This window comes from Rattus norvegicus, chromosome 6 (genome assembly GCF_036323735.1).
Source record: "Rattus norvegicus strain BN/NHsdMcwi chromosome 6, GRCr8, whole genome shotgun sequence".
NCBI classification, from domain to species: domain Eukaryota; kingdom Metazoa; phylum Chordata; class Mammalia; order Rodentia; family Muridae; genus Rattus; species Rattus norvegicus.
The window spans coordinates 133,800,681-133,827,319 of NC_086024.1; positions in this window are offsets into that span (position 1 = coordinate 133,800,681).

The following is a 26,639-nucleotide window of genomic DNA, read 5'->3' on the forward strand; positions in this document are numbered from 1 at the left end:
ACGGTGAAAGGCTGCAATTGGCCTCTGGGCACCAGCAGGGTAGATGACTCAGCAGGCTCGGAGCATCCCTAGTTCACGCCTGATGTGGCCTTCCCACCTCGCCTCTGCATGCCCTCCCCCGACCTCACCTCTGCTCATCAGGTTCCTCCTGCTAATGGTTCAAAGCTGGATTATTTCCCTCAGCCAGTCCTATAGTCAGAAGATAAGCTATCATCTCACAGGGGGGAAACTGAGGCTGGATCAGGAGCCCTACACTAACTCCCCACCATCTTCTCTAGGCACAGGAGTTGGAGGTTTCAAGGTAGCCTGTTTTGAGATCAGACTGTGGGTCTGAGAGGGGCTAGTGGCTTCCACTGAGAGTTTGCTTAAGGAACACGAAGGACCCTTCTACACTTGGGGAGGCAGGGGAAGAGTGCTTGACCTACGACTTTGGCTTTTCTGTTCTCTAATCACACGCATTTGCCTCATATTTCTGAGTATTAGGTAGGAATGGATGGATGGACGGATGGACGGATGGATGGATGGATGGATGGATAGATGGATGGACGGACGGATGGATGGATGGATGAAAGAGCAGATGGATGGACAGATGGATGGATGGAAACAATGTGGATGGGGAATTAGTTTAGTTGGTAAACTGCTTGCTAGAAAGGCACGGGACATTCATCTCCTGTAATACAAAAATCCAGGCACAGTGATTTGTGCTGTGAGCCCAGTGGTGGGGAGGCAGAGACGGGCAGATCCTTGGGCTTGTTGGCCAGTCAACCCTGGTTAGTGAGCCCCAGGACTTTCTCAGAAAGCAAGGTGGATGACTCCTGAGGGACAGCCACCAAGGTTGACCTCTGGCCTCCAAATGCCCCGCCCAGCACGTGAAAACAGTGCTAAAAGCACAGTTAGCTCACCAAGAGCTAATGGGCCTGGAAAGGATCTGCCCTTCAAGAGGTCTCCCTCATCCAACTGTGGGACAGAAGTCCTTCCCATATATTCTGGAGCACCGATTGCCAGAACGGATGTGTCTGCAGAACGGATGTGTCCACAGGGCTAGTGAGCCTTGGATTGGTAGCTAGCACGACCCAGGACCTGACTATCCTGACCTGTTTTATTGTTAACTGTCCTAAGCTTAAATAACCTCCTGGGACTGGTGGCTTCTGCCATTCCAGATTACCCAGAATCCACCTGCCTTCTGCCTTCACCTGTTTTAGGCTCTGCCTCCGCGCCTCCTCCTTTCGACTTCTTGACTCTACCGTTGACCCCAGAGACCCCTCAAAGCACACCGGACAGATGATCCATTTCTGCATGGCGCCAGGTGGCCCTGCTACTCTGATTCTCCTTGGCCCTCACTAGTCTCCTCAGTGCCTCCACACAGCCATTCTCCTGCCTCAGAACCTTGGTGCTAGGCTCCCTCCACTGCTTAACTTAAGCCACACGGGCTACTCTTTCCCTTTCCTTCAACCCTGGCTCACGTTATTGATGTCAGCGTGTTGTTGCTGACATCGAAGGTGGGGTGTATACACTGCCTGCTAGTTCCCTCCCCACTGTTCCCTTAACAGATGTGTTTTTCCTCAAAGCATTTACTGCCACCTGGCACCATACTGGTTTTTAATTGGCTGTTTATTTTCTTTTTCTCCTGATCAGAAGGTAACCAGAGAAACCCCAAGGACAGGGGTTTTGTTTGCTGAGCCTCCGGGTCAGGCACGCTAGCACCCAGGAGGAGCTCAATACACGCTGACTGGAAAGGAGAACTCATCTCATTCATCCTCACTCGGCCCCAGGGTAGACATCCTTCCCCCAGGCTCTAGCAATCAGCTAAGGCTGGGGATCTTTAAAGCCTGCTGTGGGGGAAACACACAGACACATAGATTCAGCTATCATGGTGCCTCAGCGTGAGACCACCAAAGCCTGTTTTCTCACTTACAGGCTCAGTCAAAGGGAGGGAGGCCACCGAGGTCTGTCTTCCCTCATTTCTTCACTTTGGAGCAGATCTTGTTTGTCACTGGGCCTTGATGTGACATGGTGGGGTCTTCAAAGGCTCTGGGTTCAGAGGGTCCCAGACCAGCCACAGCCCTGGACCAGAGAGAGGCTTGCCAGGGCAGGGCAGAACATGGCTACCCTTCCTGGGGTGGATGAGGTTTGGCCACAGGCCTTCCTAAAGGGTGAAAGTTTCCCTGGGTAGGAGGTTCTTCATCCCGGTTTCAAGGATGCCCAGTCCCCACTGGTTCTGTCATGATTACCTAATCAGATCCTCTAGGCGAAGAAGAGGCAGAACAGTTGTGTGTGTGTGTGTGTGTGTGTGTGTGTGTGTGTACCTGTTCTCTCTGTGTGTTTCAGTGTGTATATATGTCTCTCTCTCTCTCTGTGTATGTCTCTCTCTCTCTCTCTCTCTCTCTCTCTCTCTCTCTCTTTCTCTCTCTCTGTATGTGTGTTTGTAGCTGTGTGTAGCTGTGTCTATGTACCTGTTCTCTCTGTGTGTCTCAGTGTGTATCTCTCTTTCTCTTTGTGTGTGTATGTGTGTTTGTAGCTGTGTGTAGCTGTGTGTCTATGTGTGTCTGTGTACCTGTTATTTCTGTGTGTCTCAGTGTGTATATCCCTCTCTCTCTCTCTCTCTCTCTCTCTCTCTCTCTCTCTCTCTCTCTCTGTGTGTGTGTGTGTGTGTGTGTGTAAAATCAGTCTCTGAAATCAGATGGGATCATACAAATAGGTTCCAGGCTGGGGCAGAGCCTAGCACCCAGCAGTCCTCAGTGTATGGTCCTCAGCTTGCAGAATGTGGGGTGAATTTGCAGGAGGGCACTGCTAGGCCAGCAGTGAATAGTGACAGTCTATAGGGCTGTTGTTGTCTGCAGAGGCTGCTGTGTACTGCCTGGCACCCTCTCATCCTCAGACACTCTTTCTCCAGGTGGCCTTGCCCCTGGACAGCTTTTGCTTCTCTCCCACTGAAGAGAGGCCCAGCTACAGGCTTCCTTTCTGCCTTGTCTCAGACCCTGCTCTCTTTGTGTATCAATTAACTCTCAAAAAGGGGTCAACACAAAACACCTCTTACCTCTTTACTCTACAGCCAAATAGGAGTGACTGTGGCTTCTGAACAGATTCAGGTTGCCCCAAATACTGTGTTCTAAGTGGGTAATGTTTTCTTGAAGTTTTTATAGTAACAGAACAAAGAAAGTCATAAATCAAGGCATTTTAAAAATACATCGATGGGAATACCAGGTAGGCGGGCTACAAAGCGGTAATTCTGCTATCTAATGGCATTATGAGCTCTGGGATTGGTAGAAACGAGCAGTCTGCTAACACAGCCCAAAGGTTTTGTTTGATTGTTAGAAGGATGTCGGGGAAGAATTAGAGGCGGGCAAGAAAGGGGACTAAGAACATCCCAAAACAATCTGAGTCTGGATCTGTGACATTCCAACACTCTACGACCATGAGGTTCTAACTGGCAATCTACCTCGTAGAATCTTTAACACTGTGTGGTTCTCCTCAGCAAGAACTTGTTTCATCAGGGCGATGATTCCCTATCTCTGTCTTGCAGACCTACATCTGCCTTGTTTGCTTCTGGGCCCTCAGTGTCTGGAGTGACCCATGTGGTTTTTATTGAACAAGGGAGTAAGTGTTGAGCAAAGTTTCAGCAAACATGATGGCTCAAACCATCACATGGCTGGGGTTCACAGATGGTGAACCCAGAAAACCTGCTCTACTGCTTTGTGAGGTCTGTCCCCGGTGATGCCTCACACCTCTGCTCAGATGGCTATGGCTCACCTATGGAGCAACAGCAGTTTCAGTAGGTCCCAAGCATCCTTGGCTGCTTTCTGTGGAAGGAGGAATCAGGGAAGCACAGTCTTCCTGGTGCTGTCAACGAGGCTGTCCAGTGTGGCTCTGGAGAATGGTGGTTCCCATGGTACTGTTGCTGCAGGGCCTGAGTCACCATTACAGAGAAGACAAGTCTGAGAAAAGGCCACTCAGAGACCTTGAGCCTAGGTTCAGGAGTCAAGAATATGGCTCTGGAGTACCATGATTTGGGTCAAAAGATAATCTTGAAGTGCTTGTGTCGACTCTCCTAGGCCTCTTCTTCCAGCACTTTCTCCTTTGTCCCACATTGGCACCTAGGCAGAGAGATGTAGCCTTGTGTTTGGCCCCTAGGAAATGCTCTGTATATGGGCCATTTACTTTTCTCTTTAGGTCTGCTTCATCGTTGGTAAAATGAGGATAATGGTGGCCAGTCTCAGGCTTTTGGGAGGATGCATTCAGGCTCCTAGTAACATAAATGTAATGGAATGTTGGTAACTTTTATCCAGATAATAGACATAGATAAGAAGGCTGGACTAAAAAACAGGATCCATTATTCTGCTGCCTCCAAGAAACACACATCACCACTAAAGAGAGTCATTACTTTAGGGTGAAAAGAGAGGGAAAGATATCCCAGGCAAATGGAAGCAGGAAACAAGCGGGGGTAGCATCCTAATATCTGAGAAAATAGGCTTCAGGTCAAAACTAATGAGAGGAGATAAAGACAGTCCCTTCGTACTGATTAAGGGAGCAACCCATCAAGAGAACATCCCAATCCTAAACACTCATATCATACTCAAGCACACACAACTTCATAAAGTAAATACCACTATTCACAACACAACAGATCAACTCTAACACCACAACAGGCCTCATCCATACCCCCTTTTCTCCAATAGACAAGTCATCCAAACAAAAACTTAACACAGAGGGTGGCCATACTGGCTGGGAGTCCAGTAGATGATTTACACTCTCCTTTCCTTCTAGTCTCATTCCAACCCTGTAACAGACCACTTGCAAGGGGCTTGACCTCCATCTTACCCCACTCTTCCTGAGAACCCCACCAAGACTTTCAGTGTATCCAGGTTTCTCCCCTCCCATCCCTTTGTGTCAATGGCAGATACTCAGAAACACTATCTGGGCCCTCAGGAGTCATACTGGGCTGGGACTCAGGTAAGCAAGTCTCCTTCTCATCCCTGGCCCCATTATAACTGTTCCAGTCTCATTCCCAGTCTTGCAGCAGCTTTCTTGCAGGGACCCGTTCTTCCATCCCACCACCATTCCCAGGGAACTCTACTAAACCTTGGAATAGGACCAGTTTTCCTCCTTGTGGACCCTCTCAGCTCAGCTCTGTTCCTTCATGTCAGCCACTGGTATCTAGAAACACTCTCTACTAGGACCACCAGTAGGTGGGACTTAGGTAGGTGAATGATTCTATTCTTCTTGCCTTCCATTATGGTCTCTCCATTACCCTTCTTAGCTCAATAATAACCTTCTGCTTACAGGTCCCCTCCTCCTAGTTTAGCATTCACTGGTGAATCCGATGCTTGGTTTAGATCAGTTTCTCCCTAACTTTTTCACCCCTTTCTCTCCAGATAATTCTTGGCTTCATTGTAACCTACTTGCAGGATCCCCTCTTCCCAACCTTCTTGTGGACCACACACCCCATGTATAAACAGGATGTCCAGCACCATTCCCCTCTGCCCTCTGCCACCCACCAACCTACACGAGCACTCCCCACCAGGTACTTATGCTTTCCTAAGGTCCAGAGAGATAGAAACCAAAGAATAGAACACTTACCCAAAAAAGATAAGACCAGATATCAACACCCAGAATCATCTCAACTGTTCCAAACACAGGTGTTTAGACATCAGCACAAAATGAATTAAGAGCCAAGACAATATGCTTACACTAGAACCCAGCAACATCACTACAGTAGGACCCGAGAGAGTCAAAATGGCTCAAGTACAAGACAAGAACTTCAAAATAGCTGTTATGAATACGATCAAGGTCCTTAGAGAGGACATGAATAAATCCCTAAGTGAAGTCTGCAAAACCACAAACAATGGAATGAAATAATAAAAACAACTCATGACAAGAATTTAACAAAAATAGAATTTAAAACCAAACCGAGATAAACTGGAAATGAAAGTTTTAAGAAGTCAAACAGAAACCTCAGAGGTAAGCCTCACCAACAAAGAACAAGACACTTACTTGCCTTAGGGTTTTAATGCTGTGAACAGACACCATGACCAAGACAACTCTCATAAGAACATTTAATTAGGGCTGGCTTACAAGTTCGGGGGTTCAGTCCACAGCCATGCAGGCAGGCATGGTGCAGGAGGAATTGAGAGTTATACATCTTCATCTGAAGGCTGCTAGTGGAAGATTGACTTCCAGGCAGCTACAGTGAGGGTCTTAAAGCCCACACTCACAGTGCCACACCTACTCCACCAAGGCCACAATTCCAAATAATGCCACTCCCTGAGCCAAGCATATTTAAACCATGAAATTCCACTCCCTGGCCCTCATAGGCTTGTTCAAATATATTAGTCTATGGGGGCCATACCTAATCATAACATAATAAAAAAGTACATTTGGTTCAACTTCCAAAGTCCCCATAGTCTACAGCAGTATCAATAATATTAAAAGTTCAAAGTCTCTTCTGAGGTCCAATCACTTAACTGTAATCCCCAAATCAAGACAGGAACCCAGCTGGGCAAACTCCAAACTCTCCATTTCCATGTCTGATGTCAAAGCAGTTTTCAGATCTCCAGCTCCTTTTCATCTTTGTTGATAACAACAAACGTCTTTTCCTGGGCTGGTTCCACTCCCTGTTAGCATCATTCCTTAGGAGATAGGCTATGTGTCTGGCATCTCAAAAATCTTGGGGTCTCCAAGGAAGCTTTAATGTTACAGCTTCTTGTTTCAATGTCTGGAATCCATACATGATCTTCTGGGCTCCTCCAAAGGGCTGGCATCACTTCTCCAGCTCTGCCCTCTGTGGCACTCTAAGCTCAGGTGGATCCACTCCACTGCTGCTGCTGTTCTTGGTGGTCATCCCACGGTACTGGCATCTCCAATACACTGAGGTCTTCCCCTGCAACTAGGATTCACCAATAGCCTCTCGTAGGCTCTCTTCATAGTGCCAAGTTTCAAATCCTTTGCATGACCCCTTCAGTTCTGGGCCATAAATTGCAACTGAGGCTGCGCCTTCATCAATTGCCTTCCACGGCCCCTCACAATGCCAAGCCTCAGCTGCTCTTCATGACCTTTTCACACCTTCAAAACAAGTAGCACCTGGGTGACTCTTACACATTACCAAGTAAGTGCAGCTGCAGCACAATGTACAGTATTGGTTATCTCTGGAACACAGCTTCTTTGTGCTCTCAGAAAACATTTTCCACAAGATTTCACCTCAGTGATGCTGGTTTCTTCTTAATCACTGCTAATTTCTCAGCTCCAGCTGACCAGCATCAGTTGTCCCAGTAGTCCCTTCTATTCTTGACTCTAAAGCCAGAGCCACATGGCTGAAGCCTGCTGGGGCTGGAATATGCCTTCTCCCCCCCTTATTATATTACCAGCTTTCTTGAACTTGGAGATCTGCATGGCTATGTCTCCTGTAATCTTAGGATTAAAGGTGTGTACCACCATGCCTGGGCCTAAGCTCTTCATAGCCATTATGCCTCAAGATCTCCATGCCAAGATTCAGGTCAGAAAGTTGTGTCTTTCAGACTCAAGATCTCATCACAAGTGAGCCCTCCCATTCTGGATTGTAGTTCATTCAAGATATAGTCAAGTTGAGAACAAGGAATAGCCACTACAATCCACCCTTTGTCAACTCGACAAAAATAATATCTCATGTTCACATGAAACAATAACAAGGTCATGAATATGCCTAACATGATATAAGTATTCCTCGTACAAACACGTTTTTGTAAATTTACAATGGGGCAATGTCCTTTGGGAACATTCTTTTAGTGTCTCAACTTAAATACTGATCGATGTTAAAGAAATTGGAAGAAAGCATAAATAACTATACAAATGTGTCCTTAACAAAATAAGACACACATTGATATTACTTTATAATCCTCATTTCTGCAACTGGTCTTGTGGCCTTACATGGTATTTATAATTACCTTCCTCTGCTACCCCTTCTGTATTTTCTCCACCCTCTGCAAGCACCCCAGCAGGCCTTGTTCTGGTGGAGTGACCCATATCTTCATTCCTGATGGGTCTGTGTCCTTTGTTACCTTGTTTGGATTAGGCTGTTGTAGTATACTGTTGACTTTAATTACAGGACATGGTAGTACGAAGAGATGCCCTATGGGGTCTCCTGCACTCTAAACATAATCCTTCTTACTTCCATTTGGAGAGGTAATCCAATTTCCCCACTGTAATTTGGATCTATCACCCCTCCTAACATTGTTATTCCTTTCTTAGCCTGTTGGTTTAAGAGTATTAGAAGCCCAAAATGACCAGGGGAAAGTCTTAGCTTCCAGTTCAATGAATAGTTCTCCTGATAGGAGCACTCCCCCCTCTGGAACCAAAACTTCTAGGCCAGCAGAACCCAGGGCTGTGGGGACAGGAAGCAAAATTTTTCTGAGATCACTAGGATTGATAATGAGTGGAACTATTCCCTTTTCCACCCCTTGATTCCTGGACCCCTGGATCCTGGCTATGGGAGAAACTGTAATATATATTGGACACTGATTCAAAGCCTATACTGCCTTCTGAAGAACTCTGCCCTAGCCCTCCAGGCTGCTGCTTTCTCATTGGTGCTGTAACTGTGTCTTCAAAAGGCCATTCTAGCTTTCCTTCAGGATGCTGCTTCAGGATGATGAGAAACATGGTAAGACCAGTGGATTCCATGATCATGGGCCCATTGTTGCACTTCTTGGGCTGTGAAATGAGTTCCTTGGTCAGAAGCAATACTGTGTGGAATACCATTAAGATGGATTCTGCAAGTTCATGGATGATAGTTTTGGCAGAAGCAATTATTAGGGAAAGCAAACCTATAACCAGAATAAGTATCTCTTCTAGTAAGAACAAAACATTGTCCTTTTCATGGAGGAAGTGGTCCAATGTAGTCAACCTGCCACCAGGTTGCTGGCTGGTCACCTCAAGGAATGGTGCCATATCTGGGGCTCAGTGTTGGTCTCTACTGTTGGCAAATCTGGCATCCAGCAGCAGCTGTAGCCAGGTCAGCCTTGGTGAGTGGAAGTTCATGTTGTTGAGCCCAAACATGACCTCCATCTTGGCCACCATGGCCACTTTGTTCATGTGCCCATTGAGCAATGACAGGGATGACTAGGGAAAAATACTGACTGTCCACAAAATGGGTCATCTTATGCACTTGATTATTCAACTCTTCCTTAGCTGAAGCCACCTTTTGGTGAGCATTTACATGGGACACAAATATCTTCACATCCTTTACCCATTTGGAGAGATCTATCCACATGCCTGTTTCCCAGATGTCTTTCTCACCAATTTTCCAATCAGGATCTTTCCAAGTACATGACCATCCAGCCAATCCATTGGATACAGCCCATGAGTCAGTGAACAATCATACATCTGGTCATTTCTTCTTCCAAACTGTAATACCATGTGCACTGCCAGAACTTACGCCCACTGTGAAGATTTCCCTTCACCTGTATCTTTCAGGGTTTTCCTGAGAGGGGTAGTACTGCTGGAGCTGTCCACTTTGGGTGGTGCCTACATAACATGCAGAACCATTAGCAAACCAGGTCGTAGTCTTCTCTTCTTTAGTCAGCTGATCAGAAGGAACACTTCACGAAGCTATAGGTGCATGTTTGGCAGCAGATGGCATTGTAACAGGAGGAGAAACCGGAATAGGCATTTGAGCAACTTCTTCATGTATCTTGCTTGTGCCTTCAGGACTTGCCTGGGCCTGATCATGTATATACCACTTCTATTTGCTAATAGACTGCTGCTGTGCACATCCTACTTTCTGACTTGAAGAGTCTGATAACACCCAGCTCATGATGGGCAGTCCAGTTCTCATGGTAACTTGGTTTCCTATTTTCAAACATTCAGTTTCCACTAAGGCCCAATAGCAGGCCAAGAGCTGTTTTTCAAAGGGAAAATAATTGTCTGCAGATGATGGTAGAGCTTTGCTCCAAAATCCCAAAGGTCTCTTCTGTGATTCACCTACAGAGGCCTGCCAGAGGTTAAAAACAGCATGTCTGTTTGCCACTGATACCTCAAGTACCATCGGGTTGGTTGGATCATATGGTGCAAGTGTTAGAGCAGCCTGCTGGAGAGCCTTCTGTTCTGAGCCCTACACAAAGCCAGCAGCTTTCCGAGTTACTTGGTAAACATTGTGCTTCTTGGTGGTGAGAGGGGGTCAAGTGCAATAACTAATCTTTCACCTTAGAAGGAATATCTCTACGTGTTCCACACCACTGGACTCCTAAGAGTTTTGTGAGGTAAATGGCCCTTGAGTTTTGGTTGGATTTACTTCCCATCCTCTGACAAGCGTATTTGTTACTAATGAGTCCAAAGTCGTTGCTATTTCCTGCTCATTTGGTCTAATCAGCATCATCTCATCAATATAGTGCACCATTGTGATATTTTGTAGAAGACACAGATGATCAAGATCCCTTCTAACTAAGTTATGATACAGGGCAGGAGAGTTAATATATCCTTGAAGCAAAACTGTAAAGATTGCCAACTGAAAGCAAATTGCTTCTGGTGGTCCTTATGGACAGACACTGAGAAGACGGCATTTGCTAGATCAATGGCTGCATACCAGGTACCAGGAGATGTGCTAATTTTCTCAAGTAATGAAACTACATCTGGTATAGCAGCTGCAATTGGAGTTACTACCTGACTTAGTTTTCGATAGTCAACTGTCATTCTCCATGATCCATCTGTCTTCTGCACTGACCAAATAGGAGAGTTAAAGGGAAATGTGGTGGGTTGGGGATTTAGCTCAGTGGTAGAGCACTTGCTTAGCAAGCGCCAGGCCCTGGGTTTGGTCCCCAGCTCCAAGAAAAAGAAAAAAAAAGAAAAAAAAAAGAAAAAAAAGGGAAATGTGGTAGGGGCCACCATCCCTTCATCTTTCAAGTCCTTGATGGTGGTAGTAATTTTTGAAATTCCTAAAGACTTTCATTTAGTCTTTTCAACCATTATAACCCTCACTCCATAGGCCAGGGAAACAATGTGAACAGTGACTTCCAGGCAGTTAGGATGATGGTCTTAAAGTTTATGACCACAGTGACACCTGCAACAAGGCCACACCTCCAAATAGTGTCACTCTCTGGGCCAAGCATATTCAAACTATGACAACAATGAAGAGAGAATCTTGAGAGTTGAAGACAAGGTAGAAAAAACTGATACATCAGTTAGAGAAAGTGTTAAATCTTAAAAAGTCCAAGCACAAAACATCTAGGAAATCTGGGACACCGTGGAAAGACTAAAATCTAGGAATAATAGAAATAGAGGAAGGAGAAAAAACCTAGATCAAAGGCATAGAAAAAGTTTAAAAAAATCATCATAGAAGAAAACTTCCCTAACTTAAAGAAGTAGATGCCTATTAAGGGTCATGTAGCAAGCTGAATGCCAAATAGACTGAATTGGAACACAGCAAATAATAATCAAAATATTAAATGTGTAAAACAAAGAAAGAATATTAAAAGCTGTAAGGGAAAAAGACCAAATAACTTATAGAGGCAGATGCATTAGACTAACACTGGCCTTCTCAAAGGAGACTTTAAATTATAGAAGGGCCTGGAAAAAATATAATATACTGCAGATACCAGCCCAGATTACTATACCTGGCAGAATTATCGACCACAATAGATGGAGAGAGAAAAACATACCATAATAAAACTAAATTTAAGCATAATATATTTACAAGTTTAGCTCTAAAAAAGGCACTAGAAGGAAAGTTTCAACATGTAGAGGTAAACTACACTCAAGAAAACACCAGGAATAAATATTCTTTACTAGCAAATAAAAGGGGGAAGTGACCTATACCACAATAGCAAAATATTGGGAACCAACAACTTTGCTCATTGATTACTCTCAACATTAATGGCCTCAATTCCTCAACGAAAAGACACAGACTAAAATAAAAGATTTGAAAACAGGATCCATCTTTATGCTGCATCCAAGAAAACACACCTTAACATCAATGGTAGACACCATTTCAGGGTGTAAGGATGAAAAAGGATATTATAAAAAAATGGTTCCAAGAAACAAGCAGGGATGGTCATCTTAATACTGACAAAACAGATCAAAACTAATTAGAAGGAACACTATATACCCATCAAAGAAAAAATCTGCTAAGTGGGTATTATAATTTAAACATTTATACATTAAACATAATGGCACTCAAGTTCATAAAAGAAACACTACTACATCTAAAAGCACACATTGACAGTAATATTGGTTCAGTACCCCACTCTTGACAATAGACAAGTCATTGAGGCAAAAACTAAACAGAGTAATGTTATAGTTAAATAACATCATAAACCAAATGGACCTAGAAGATGTTTACAGAAAATTTCAACTTCATACAAAACAGCATACTTTTGTCTCCCAGTAAGCAACTCCACCTGCACCTATGACAGATTGGCCTGCATGCTCTCCTACTCCATTGCAGCCCTGCCTGTCTCCCAGGAGAACTGCTCTAACCAGGGACGAGTGTGAGACACATGCCCCAATACTCATGCCAGCTGGGATTCCACAGAGCCCAGCAAATGTGGGATCTGTCCTGCCTCACTGGAGCCCCATGATCTTCCAATATGAAACTTCACCTGTATGTTCATTCCCGATGCCTACAGCCCTGCCTGTCTACCAGACAGCTTACTCAAGCCAGGTACACAGGAGGCCTGTTCTAACTAGATACACAGTACTGCCTGCCTCCGAGGATGCCTGCTCTAACCTGGGACATATAGCCTCACCAGCATCCAGAAAGGTCTGCTCCAATCCAGGATACTCAGGGCAGTTAACACCAGAGATAACCAGATGGAAAGAGGCAGGGACAAGAACATAATAAACAGAAGGCAATGGAATTTGGCAACATCAGAACCCAGTTTTCCTACTATAGCAAACCCTGGTAATCCCACAAGCCGAAAGAGCAACATTTTGACCTTTTTCGGATTTTTTTTTTATTTACATTTTGAATGTTATCATCTTTCCTGGTTTCCCGTTTATAAACCCCCTATCCCATCCCCGCGCCCCTTCTTCTATGAGAGTATTCACCCTCCCCAATGACCCACCCCTTCCTGCCTCCTCACCCTGACATTCCCTTACACTGGTCAGGGTTGGGGGTGGGGTCAGGCCTTGGCAGGACCAAGGGCTTCTCTTTCCATCGGTGCCCAACAAGGCCATCCTCTGCTACATATGCACCTGGAGCCATGGGTCTGTCCATGTATACACTTCGGGTAGTGGTTTAGTCCCTGGGAGTTCAGGGTGGTTGTTTTTGTTGTTCTTATGGGCTGGCAAACCCCTCAGCTCTTTCAATCCTTTAACTCCTCCACTGGGGACCCCATTCTCAGTTCAATGGTTGGCTGCTAACATTCGCCTCTGTATTTGTCATACCCTGGCAGAGCCTCTCAGAAGACAGGTATACCAGGCTTCTGTCAGCATGCACTTCTTGGTATCAGCAATATTGTCTCAGTTTGGTGGCTGTATGTATATGGGCTAGATCTCCAGGTGGGACAGGCTCTGAATGGCCATTCCTCCAGTCTCTTCTCCAAACTTTGTCTCCATATCTCCTCCTATGAATATTTTCCCCCTTTTAAGAAGGACTGAAGCATCCTCACTTTGGTTGTCCTTCTTGAGCTTCATTTTGTCTGTGGATAGTATCTTGAGTGATTCAAGCTTTGGGCTAAGACCCACCTATCAGTGAGTGCATCAGTGAGTGTGTGTGGTTTTTGGGTTTTTTTTTTGTTTTTTTGTTTTGTAATTGGGTTATCTCACTCATGATTATATTTGCTAGTTCTATCCATTTACCTATGAATTCCAAAAAGTCATGTTTTTTTTATCTTTATTCACTTGAGTATTTCTTATTTACTTTTCGATTGTTATTCCCCTTCCCAGTTTCCAGGCCAACATCCCCCTCCCTCTACCCTTCTATATGGGTGTTCCCCTCCCCATCCTCCCCGCATTACCACCCTGCCCCTAACAATCACGTTCACTGGGGGTTCAGTCTTGGCAGGACCAAGGGCTTCCACTTCCACTGGTGCTCTTACTAGGCTATTCACTGTTGCCTATGAGGTTGGAGCCCAGGGTCAGTCCATGTACAGTGTTTGGGTAGTGGCTTAGCCCCTGGAAGCTCTGGTTGCTTGGCACTGCTGTTCATATGGGGTCTCGAGCCCATTCAAGCTCTTCCAGTCTATTCTCTGATTCCTTCAACGGGGGTCCCATTCTCAGGTCAGTGGTTTGCTGCTGGCATTCGCCTATGTATTTGCTGTATTCTGGGTGTGTCTCTCAGGAGAGATCTACATCCGGTTCCTGTCAGCCTGCACTTCTTTGCTTCATCCATCTAGTCTAATTGGATGGCTGTATATGTATGGACCACATGTGGGGCAGGCTCTGAATGGGTGTTCCTTCTGCCTCTGTTCTAAACTTTGCCTCCCTATTCCCTGTCAAGGGTATTCTTGTTCCCCTTTTAAAGAAGGAGTGAAGCATTTGCATTTTGGTCATCCTTCTTGAGTTTCATGTGTTCTGTGCATCTAGGGTAATTCAAGCATTTGGGCTAATAGCCACTTATTAATGAGTGCATACCATGTGTGTTTTTCTGTGATTGGGTTACCTCACATAGGATGATATTTTCCAGTTCCATCCATTTGCCTATGAATTTCATAAAATCATTGTTTTTGATAGCTGAGTAATATTCCATTGTGTAGATGTACCACATTTTCTGTATTCCTCTGTTGAAGGGCATCTGGGTTCTTTCCAGCTTCTGGCTATTATAAATAAGGCTGCGATGAACATAGTGGAGCACGTGTCTTTGTTATATGTTGGGGCATCTTTTGGGTATATGCCAAAGAGAGGTATAGTTGGGTCCTCAGGTAGTTCAATGTCCAATTTTCTGAGGAACCTCCAGAATGATTTCCAGAATGGTTGTACCAGTCTGCAATCCCACCAACAATGGAGGAGTGTTCCTCTTTCTCCACATCCTTGCCAACATTTTCTGTCACCTGAGTTTTTGATCTTAGCCATTTTGACTGGTTTGAGGTGAAATCTCAGGGTTGTTTTGATTTGCATTTCCCTTATGACTAAAGATGTTGACCATTTCTTTAGGTGTTTCTCAGCCATTCGGCATTCCTCGGCTGTGAATTCTTTGTTTAGCTCAGAACCCCATTTTTTAATAGGGTCATTTGTCTCCCTGCGGTCTAACTTCTTGAGTTCTTTGTATATTTTGGATATAAGCCCTCTATCTGTTGTAGGATTGGTAAAGATCTTTTCCCAATCTGTTGGTTATCACTTTGTCCTAACCACTGTATCCTTTGCCTTAGAGAAACTTTGCAGTTTTATGAGATCCTATTTGTTGATTCTTGATCTTAGAGCATAAGCATTGGTGTTTTGTTCAGGAAATTTTCTCCAGTGCCCATGTGTTCAAGATTCTTCCCCACTTTTTCTTCTATTAGTTTGAGTGTATCTGGTTTGATGTGGAGGTCCTTGATCCACTTGGACTTAAACTTTGTACAGGGTGATAAGCTTGGATCGATCTGCATTCTTCTACATGTTGCCCTCCAGTTGAACCAGCACCATTTGCTGAAAATGCTATCTTTTTTCCATTGGATGGTTTTGGCTCCTTTGTCAAAAATCAAGTGACCATAGGTGTGTGGGTTCATTTCTGGGTCTTCAATTCTATTCCATTGGTCTATCTGTCTGTCTCTGTACCAATACCATGCAGTTTTTTATCACTATTGTTCTGTAATACTGCTTGAGTTCAGGGATAGTGATTCCCCCGGAAGTCCTTTTATTGTTGAGGATAGTTTTAGCTATCCTGAGTTATTTTGTTATTCCAGATGAATTTGCAAATTGGTCTAACTCTCTGAAGAATTGGATTGGTATTTTGATGGGGATTGCGTTGAATCTGTAGATTGCTTTTGGTAAAATGGCCATTTTTACTATATTAATCCTGCCAATCCATGAGCATGGGAGATCTTTCCATCTTCTGAGGTCTTCTTCAATTTCTTTCTTCAGAGTCTTGAAGTTCTTATCATACAGATCTTTTACTTGCTTGGTTAAAGTCACACCGAGGAATTTTATAATTTTGGGACGATTATGAAGGGTGTTGTTTCCCTAATTCCTTTTTCAGCTTGTTTCTCTTTTGTGTAGAGGACGGCTACTGATTTATTTGAGTTAATTTTATACCCAGCCACTTTGCTGAAGTTGTTTATCAGCTTTAGTAGTTCTCTGGTGGAACTTTTGGGATCACTTAAATATACTATCATATCATCTGCAAATAGTGATATTTTGACTTCTTCTTTTCCGATCTGAATCCCTTTGATCTCCTTTTGTTGTTTGATTGCTCTGGTTAGAACTTCAAGAACTATATTGAATAAGTAGGGAGAGAGTGGGCAGCCTTGTCTAGTCCCTGATTTTAGTGGGATTCCTTCAAGTTTCTCTCCATTTAGTTTAATGTTAGCAACTGGTTTGCTAAATATGGCTTTTACTCTGTTTACGTATGGGAATTGAATTCCTATTCTTTCCAGGACTTATATCATGAAGGGGTGTTGAATTTTGTCAAATGCTTTCTCAGCATGTAGTGAAATGATCATGTGGTTTTGTTCTTTCAGTTTGTTTATATAATGGATTATGTTGATGGTTTTCCGTATATTAAACCATCCCTGCATGCCTGGGATGAAGCCAACTTGATCATGGTGGATGATTGTTTTGATGTTCTCTTGGATTCAGTTTGCCAGAATTTTTTTGAGTATTTTTCGGTCGATATTCAAAAGGGAAATTGGTCTGAAGTTCTCTTTCTTTGTTGGGTCTTTGTGTGGTTTAGATATACGAGTAATTGTGGCTTCATAGAAGGAATTCGGTCTGTTTCAATTTTGTGGAATAGTTTGGATAGTATTGGTATGAGGTCTTCCATGAAGGTCTGTTAGAATTCTGCACTGATTCCATCTGGACCTGGGCTCTTTTTGGTTGGGAGACCTTTAATGACTGCTTCTATTTCCTTAGGAGTTATGGGGTTTAAATGGTTTATCTGTTCCTGATTTAACTTAGGTACCTGGTATCTGTTTAGGAAATTGTCCATTTCCTGCAAATTTTCAAGTTTTGTTGAATATATGCTTTTGTAGTAGGATCTGATGATTTTTTGAATTTCCTCTAATTCTGTAGTTATGTCTCCCTTTTCATTTCTGATTTTGTTAATTTAGACACACTCTCTGTGTCCTCTCATTAGTCTGGCTAAGGGTTTGTCTATCTTGCTGATATTCTCAAAGAACCAACTTTTGGTTCTGTTGATTCTTTCTATGGTCCTTTTTGTTTCTACTTGGTTGATTTCAGCTCTGAGTTTGATTATTTCCTGCCTTCTACTCCTCCTGGGTGTATTTGTTTCTTTTTGTTCTAGAGCTTTTAGGTGTGCTGTCAAGCTGCTGATATATGCTCTCTCCTGTTTCTTTCTGCAGGCACTCAGCGCTATGAGTTTTCCTCTTAGCACAGCTTTCATTGTGTCCCATAAGTTTGTGTATGTTGTACCTTCATTTGCATTAAATTCTAAGAAGTCTTTAATTTCATTCTTTATTTCTTCCTTGACCAGGTTATCATAGACTAGAGCATTATTCAATTTCCATGTATATGTGGGCATTCTTCCCTTATTGTTATTGAAGACCAGCTTTAGCCCGTGGTGGTCTGATAGGACACATGGGGTTATTTCTGTCTTTCTGTATCTGTTAAGGCCTGTTTTATGACCAATTATATTGTCAATTTTGGAGAAAGTACCATGAGGTGGTGAGAAGAAGGTATATCCTTTTGCTTTAGGGTAGAATGTTCTATAAATATCTGTTAAGTCCATTTGCTTCATGACTTCTCTTAGTCTGTCTATGTCTCTGTTTAATTTCTGTTTCCATGATCTGTCCATTGATGAGAGTGGGATGTTGAAATTTCCTACTATTATTGTGTGAGGTGCAATGTATGCTTTGCGCTTTAGTAAGGTTTCTTTTATGTGTGTAGGTGCCCTTGTATTTGGAGCATAGATATTTAGGATTGAGAGTTCATCTTGGTGGATTTTTCCTTTGATGAGTAGAAAGTGTCCTTCCTTATCTTTTTTCATGACTTTTAGTTGAAAATCAATTTTATTCGATATTAGAATGGCTACTCTAGCTTGCTTCTTCAGACCATTTGCTTGGAAAGTTGTTTTCCAGCCTTTCACTCTGAGGTAGTGTCTGTCCTTTTGTCTGGGGTGTGTTACCTGTAGGCAGCAGAATGTTGGGTCCTCATTGCATATCCAGTTTGTTAATCTATTTCTTTTTATTGGGCAGTTGAGATCATTGATGTCAAGAGATACTAAGGAATAGTGATTATTGCTTCCTGTTATATTTATATTTGGATGTGAGATTATGTTTGTGTGCTTTTCTTCTCTTTGTTTTGTTGCCAAGATGATTAGTTTCTTCCTTTTTCTAGGGTGTAGCTTGCCTCCTTATGTTGGGCTTTACCATTTATTATCCTTTGTAGCACTGGATTTGTAGAAAGATATTGTGTAAATTTGTAAATTTGGAATATCTTGGTTTCTCCATTATGTTAATTGAGAATTTGGAGGATACAGCAACCTGGGCTGGCATTTGTGTTGTCTTAGGGTCTGTATGACATCTGTCCAGGATCATCTGGCTTTCATAGTCTCTGATGAGAAGTCTGGTGTGATTCTGACAGGTCTGCCTTTATATATTACTTGACATTTTTCCCTTACTGTTTTTAATATTCTTTATTTTGTGCATTTGGTGTTTTTGACTATTATGTGACAGGAGGAGTTTCTTTTCTGCTCCAATCTATTTGGAGTTCTGTAGGCTTCTTGTATGTTTATGGGCATCTCTTTCTTTAGGTTAGGGAAGTTTTCTTGTATGATTTTGTTGAAGATATTTACTGCTCCTTTGAGCTGGGAGTCTTCACTCTCTTCTATACCTATTATCCTTAGGTTTGATCTTTTCATTGAGTCCTGGATTTCCTGTATGTTTTGGTCCAGTAGTTTTTTTCGTTTTACATTAACTTTGACAGTTGTGTTGATGATTTCTATGTAATCTTCTGCTTCTGAGATTCTCTCTTCTATCTCTTGTATCCTGTTGGTGAAGCTTGTATCTATGGCTCCTTGTCTCTTTCTTTGGTTTTCTATATCCAGGGTTCTTTCCCTGTGTCCTTTCTTTATTGCTTCTATTTCCATTTTTAATTCCTTCACCTGTTTGATTGTGTTTTCCTGGAATTCTTTCAGGGATTTTTGTGATTCCTCTCTATACGCTTCTACTTGTTTACTTATGTTTTCCTGCATTTCTCTAAGGGAGTTCTTCATGTCTTTCTTGAAGTCCTCCATCATCATGATCAAATGTGATTTTAAATCTAGATCTTGCTTTTCTGGTGTGTTTGGATATTCAGTGTTTGCTTTGGTGGGAGAATTGGGCTCTGATGATGCCATGTAGTTTCGGTTTCTGTTGCTTGGGTTCCTGCGCTTGCCTCTCACCATCAGCTTATCTCTGGTGTTACTTTGTTCTGCTATTTCTGACAGTGGCTAGACTGTCCTATAGGCCTGTGTGTCAGGAGTGCTGTAGACCTGTTTTCCTGTTTTCTTTCAGCCAGTTATGGGAACAGAGTATTCTGCTTTCGGACGTGTAGTCTTTCCTGTCTAGAGGTCTTCAGCTGTTCCTGTGGGCCTGTGTCCTGAGTCCACTAGGCAGGTCGCTTGGAGCAGAAAAGTTGGTCTTACCTGTGGTCTCTCGGCTCACGTTGCTTGTGGGGGCTGCTTTTGAGCTCTCCGTGAAGGCGGCAACCAGGAGGGCTTGGGCTGCCTTTTACCGGAGCCCCTGTGCACCAGGGTCCCAGATGGCACTAGGTGTTTTCCTCTGGAGTCAGAAATACGGGCAGAGTGTAGTCTCTTCTGGCTTCCCAGGCATGTCTGCCCCTCTGAAAGTTTAGCTTTCCCTCTGACGGGATTTGGGCACAGAGAACTGTTGACCGGTCCCTTCAGGTCCGGGCGGTGTCAGGACTGCTAAAGTCATGTTTTTAATACCCGACTGGTACTCCATTGTGTAAATGTACCACATTTTCTATATCCATTCCTCTGTTGCAGGATATCTGGGTTCTTTACAGCTTCTGGCTCTTGTAAATAAGCCTGGTAGGAACATAGTTGTGTATGTGTCCTGGTTATATGTTGAAGCATCTTTTGGGTGTATGCCTAGGAGTGCTATAGTTGGGTCCTCAGGTAGTACTATGTCCACTTTTCTATGGAACCTCCATACTGATTTCCAGAGTGGTTGTACTAGCTTGCAATCCCACTAGCAATGGAGGAGTGTTCCTCTTTCTCTACATCTTCACCAGCATTTTTGATCTGAGCCATTCTGACTGGTGTGAGGTGAAATCTCAGGGTTGTTGCAAGCAACAGGATGATTTGCATTTCCCTGATGACCAAGGATGTTGTACATTTCTTTAGGTATTTCTCAGCCATTTGATATTCCTCAGCTGAGAATTCCTCGCTTAGCTCTGTACCCCATTTTTTTTGGTTCTTTTTTTCGGAGCTGGGGACCGAACCCAGGGCCTTGCGCTTCCTAGGTAAGCGCTCTACCACTGAGCTAAATCCCCAGTCCCTGTACCCCATTTTTTAATAGGGTTATTTGGCTCTCTGGAGTCTAACTTCTTGAGTTCTTTGTGTATATTGGATATGAGCCCTCTATCAGATGTAGGATTGGTAAAGATCTTTTCCCAATCTGTTGGTTTCCATTTTTTTTGGGGGGGGGGAGAGGGTTTATTTGGATTACACTTCTTTTTTTTTTTTTTTTTTTATTATTAACTTGAGTATTTCTTATATACATTTCGAGTGTTATTCCCTTTCCCGGTTTCCGGGCAAACATCCCCCTCCCCCCTCCCCTTCCTTATGGGTGTTCCCCTCCCAACCCTCCCCCCATTGCCGCCCTCCCCCCATAGACTAGTTCACTGTGCGTTCAGTCTTAGCAGGACCCAGGGCTTCCCCTTCCACTGGTGCTCTTACTAGGATATTCATTGCTACCTATGGGGTCAGAGTCCAGGGTCAGTCCATGTATAGTCTTTAGGTAGTGGCTTAGTCCCTGGAAGCTCTGGTTGCTTGGCATTGTTGTACTTTTGGGGTCTCGAGCCCCTTCAAGCTCTTCCAGTTCTTTCTCTGATTCCTTCAATAGGGGACCTATTCTCAGTTCAGTGGTTTGCTGCTGGCATTCGCCTCTATATTTGCTGTATTCTGGCTGTGTCTCTCAGGAGCGATCTACATCCGGCTCCTGTCGGTCTGCACTTCTTTGCTTCATCCATCTTGTCTAATTGGGTGGCTGTATATGTATGGGCCACATGTGGGGCAGGCTCTGAATGGGTGTTCCTTCAGTCTCTGTTTTAATCTTTGCCTCTCCCTTCCCTGCCAAGGGTATTCTTTTTCCTCATTTAAAGAAGGAGTGAAGCATTCACATTTTGATCATCCGTCTTGAGTTTCGTTTGTTCTAGGGATCTAGGGTAATTCAAGCATTTGGGCTAATAGCCACTTATCAATGAGTGCATACCATGTATGTCTTTCTGTGATTGGGTTAGCTCACTCAGGATGATATTTTCCAGTTCCAACCATTTGCCTACGAATTTCATAAACTCGTTGTTTTTGATAGCTGAGTAATATTCCATTGTGTAGATGTACCACATTTTCTGTATCCATTCCTCTGTTGAAGGGCATCTGGGTTCTTTCCAGCTTCTGGCTATTATAAATAAGGCTGCGATGAACATAGTGGAGCACGTGTCTCTTTTATATGTTGAGGCATCTTTTGGGTATATGCCCAAGAGAGGTATAGCTGGATCATCAGGCAGTTCAATGTCCAATTTTCTGAGGAACCTCCAGACTGATTTCCAGGATGGTTTTACCAGTCTGCAATCCCACCAACAATGGAGGAGTGTTCCTCTTTCTCCACATCCTCGCCAGCATCTGCTGTCACCTGAGTTTTTGATCTTAGCCAATCGCACTGGTGTGAGGTGAAATCTCAGGGTTGTTTTGATTTGCATTTCCCTTATGACTAAAGATGTTGAACATTTCTTTAGGTGTTTCTCAGCCATTCGGCATTCCTCAGCTGTGAATTCTTTGTTTAGCTCTGAACCCCATTTTTTAATAGGGTTATTTGTTTCCCTGCGGTCTAACTTCTTGAGTTCTTTGTATATTTTGGATATAAGGCCTCTATCTATTGTAGGATTGGTAAAGATCTTTTCCCAATCTGTTGGTTGCCGTTTTGTCCTAACCACAGTGTCCTTTGCCTTACAGAAGCTTTGCAGTTTTATGAGATCCCATTTGTTGATTCTTGATCTTAGAGCATAAGCCATTGGTGTTTTGTTCAGGAAATTTTTTCCAGTGCCCATGTGTTCCAGATGCTTCCCTAGTTTTTCTTCTATTAGTTTGAGTGTGTCTGGTTTGATGTGGAGGTCCTTGATCCACTTGGACTTAAGCTTTGTACAGGGTGATAAGGATGGATCGATCTGCATTCTTCTACATGTTGCCCTCCAGTTGAACCAGCACCATTTGCTGAAAATACTATCTTTTTTCCATTGGATGGTTTTGGCTCCTTTGTCAAAAATCAAGTGACCATAGGTGTGTGGGTTCATTTCTGGGTCTTCAATTCTATTCCATTGGTCTATCTGTCTGTCTCTGTACCAATACCATGCAGTTTTTATCACTATTGCTCTGTAATACTGCTTGAGTTCAGGGATAGTGATTCCCCCTGAAGTCCTTTTATTGTTGAGGATAGCTTTAGCTATCCTGGGTTTTTTGTTATTCCAGATGAATTTGCAAATTGTTCTGTCTAACTCTTTGAAGAATTGGATTGGTATTTTGATGGGGATTGCATTGAATCTGTAGATTGCTTTTGGTAAAATGGCCATTTTTACCATATTAATCCTGCCAATCCATGAGCATGGGAGATCTTTCCATCTTCTGAGGTCTTCTTCAATTTCTTTCCTCAGTGTCTTGAAGTTCTTATTGTACAGATCTTTTACTTGCTTGGTTAAAGTCACACCGAGGTACTTTATATTATTTGGGTCTATTATGAAGGGTGTCGTTTCCCTAATTTCTTTCTCGGCTTGTTTCTCTTTTGTATAGAGGAAGGCAACTGATTTATTTGAGTTAATTTTATACCCAGCCACTTTGCTGAAGTTGTTTATCAGCTTTAGTAGTTCTCTGGTGGAACTTTTGGGATCACTTAAATATACTATCATGTCATCTGCAAATAGTGATATTTTGACCTCTTCTTTTCTGATCTGTATCCCTTTGATCTCCTTTTGTTGTCTGATTGCTCTGGCTAGAACTTCAAGAACTATATTGAATAAGTAGGGAGAGAGTGGGCAGCCTTGTCTAGTCCCTGATTTTGGTGGGATTGCTTCAAGTTTCTCTCCATTTAGTTTAATGTTAGCAACTGGTTTGCTGTATATGGCTTTTACTATGTTTAGGTATGGGCCTTGAATTCCTATTCTTTCCAGGACTTTTATCATGAAGGGGTGTTGAATTTTGTCAAATGCTTTCTCAGCATCTAATGAAATGATCATGTGGTTCTGTTCTTTCAGTTTGTTTATATAATGGATCACGTTGATGGTTTTCCGTATATTAAACCATCCCTGCATGCCTGGGATGAAGCCTACTTGATCATGGTGGATGATTGTTTTGATGTGCTCTTGAATTCGGTTTGCCAGAATTTTATTGAGTATTTTTGCGTCGATATTCATAAGGGAAATTTGTCTGAAGTTCTCTTTCTTTGTTGTGTCTTTGTGTGGTTTAGGTATAAGAGTAATTGTGGCTTCGTAGAAGGAATTCGGTAGGGCTCCATCTGTTTCAATTTTGTGGAATAGTTTGGATAATATTGGTATGAGGTCTTCTATGAAGGTTTGATAGAATTCTGCACTAAACCCGTCTGGACCTGGGCTCTTTTTGGTTGGGAGACCTTTAATGACTGCTTCTATTTCCTTAGGAGTTATGGGGTTGTTTAACTGTTTTATCTGTTCCTGATTTAACTTCGATACCTGGTATCTGTCTAGGAAATTGTCCATTTCCTGAAGATTTTCAAATTTTGTTGAATATAGGTTTTTATAGTAAGATCTGATGATTTTTTGAATTTCCTCCGAATCTGTAGTTATGTCTCCCGTTTCATTTCTGATTTTGTTAATTTGGACACACTCTCTGTGTCCTCTCGTTAGTCTGGCTAAGGGTTTATCTATCTTGTTGATTTTCTCAAAGAACCAACTTTTGGTTCTGTTGATTCTTTCTATGGTCCTTTTTGTTTCTACTTGGTTGATTTCAGCTCTGAGTTTGATTATTTCCTGCCTTCTACTCCTCCTGGGTGTATTTGCTTCTTTTTGTTCTAGAGCTTTTAGGTGTGCTGTCAAGCTGCTGACATATGCTCTTTCCTGTTTCTTTCTGCAGGCACTCAGCGCTATGAGTTTTCCTCTTAGCACAGCTTTCATTGTGTCCCATAAGTTTGAGTATGTTGTATCTTCATTTTCATTAAATTCTAAAAAGTTTTTAATTTCTTTCTTTATTTCTTCCTTGACCAGGTTATCATTGAGTAGAGCATTGTTCAATTTCCACGTATATGTGGGCATTCTTCCCTTATTGTTATTGAAGACCAGTTTTAGGCCGTGGTGGTCCGATAGCACGCATGGGATTATTTCTATCTTTCTGTACCTGTTGAGGCCCGTTTTTTGACCAATTATATGGTCAATTTTGGAGAAAGTACCATGAGGAGCTGAAAAGAAGGTATATCCTTTTGCTTTAGGATAGAATGTTCTATAAATATCCGTTAAGTCCATTTGGCTCATGACTTCTCTAATCTGTCTACATCACTGTTTAATTTCTGTTTCCATGATCTGTCCATTGATGAGAGTGGGGTGTTGAAATCTCCCACTATTATTGTGTGAGGTGCAATGTGTGTTTTGAGCTTTAGTAAGGTTTCTTTTACATATGTAGGTGCCCTTGTATTTGGGGCATAGATATTTAGGATTGAGAGTTCATCTTGGTTGATTTTTCCTTTGATGAATATGAAGTGTCCTTCCTTATCTTTTTTGATGACTTTTAGTTGGAAATTGATTTTATTTGATATTAGAATGGCTACTCCAGCTTGCTTCTTCTGACCATTTGCTTGGAAAGTTGTTTTCCAGCCTTTCACTCTGAGGTAGTGTCTGTCTTTGTCTCTGAGGTGTGTTTCCTGTAGGCAGCAGAATGCAGGGTCCTCGTTGCGTATCCAGTTTGTTAATCTATGTCTTTTTATTGGGGAGTTGAGGCCATTGATATTGAGAGATATTAAGGAATAGTGATTATTGCTTCCCATTATATTCATATTTGATGTGAGGTTATGTTTGTGTGCTTTCATTCTCTTTGTTTTGTTGCCAAGACGATTAGTTTCTTGCTTCTTCTAGGGTATAGCTTGCCTCCTTATGTTGGGCTTTACCATTTATTATCCTTTGTAGTGCTGGATTTGTAGAAAGATATTGTGTAAATTTGGTTTTGTCGTGGAATATCTTGGTTTCTCCATCAATGTTAATTGAGAGTTTTGCTGGATACAGTAATCTGGGCTGGCATTTGTGTTCTCTTAGGGTCTGTATAACATCAGTCCAGGATCTTCTGGCCTTCATAGTTTCTGGCGAGAAGTCTGGTGTGATTTTGATAGGTCTCCCTTTATATGTTACTTGACCTTTTTCCCTTACTGCTTTTAATATTCTTTCTTTATTTTGTGCGTTTGGTGTTTTGACAATTATGTGACGGGAGGTGTTTCTTTTCTGGTCCAATCTATTTGGAGTTCTGTAGGCTTCCTGTATGTCTATGGGTATCTCTTTTTTTAGGTTAGGGAAGTTTTCTTCTATGATTTTGTTGAAGATATTTACTGGTCCTTTGAGCTGGGAGTCTTCACTCTCTTCTATACCTATTATCCTTAGGTTTGATCTTCTCATTGAGTCCTGGATTTCCTGTATGTTTTGGACCAGTAGCTTTTTCTGCTTTACATTATCTTTGACAGTTGAGTCAATGATTTCTATGGAATCTTCTGCTCCTGAGATTCTCTCTTCCATCTCTTGTATTCTGTTGGTGAAGCTTGTATCTACAGCTCCTTGTCTCTTCTTTTGGTTTTCTATATCCAGGGTTGTTTCCATGTGTTCTTTCTTGATTGCTTCTATTTCCATTTTTAATTCCTTCAACTGTTTGATTGTGTTTTCCTGGAATTCTTTCAGGGATTTTTGCGATTCCTCTCTGTAGGCTTTTACTTGTTTATTAATGTTTTCCTGTGCTTCCCTAAGTGTGTTCAGGTCTTTCCTGAAGTCCTCTAGCATCATGATCAAATATGATTTTGAAACTAGATCTTGCTTTTCTGGTGTGTTTGGATATTCCATGTTTGTTTTGGTGGGAGAATTGGGCTCCGATGATGGCATGTAGTCTTGGTTTCTGTTGCTTGGGTCCTGCGCTTGCCTCTTGCCATCAGATTATCTCTAGTGTTACTTTGTTCTGCTATTTCTGACAGTGGCTAGACTGTCCTATAAGCCTGTGTGTCAGGAGTGCTGTAGACCTGTTTTCCTCTCTTTCAGTCAGTTATGGGGACAGAGTGTTCTGCTTTCGGGCGTGTAGTTTTTCCTCTCTACAGGTCTTCAGCTCTTCCTGTGGGCCTGTGTCTTGAGTTCACCAGGCAGCTTTCTTG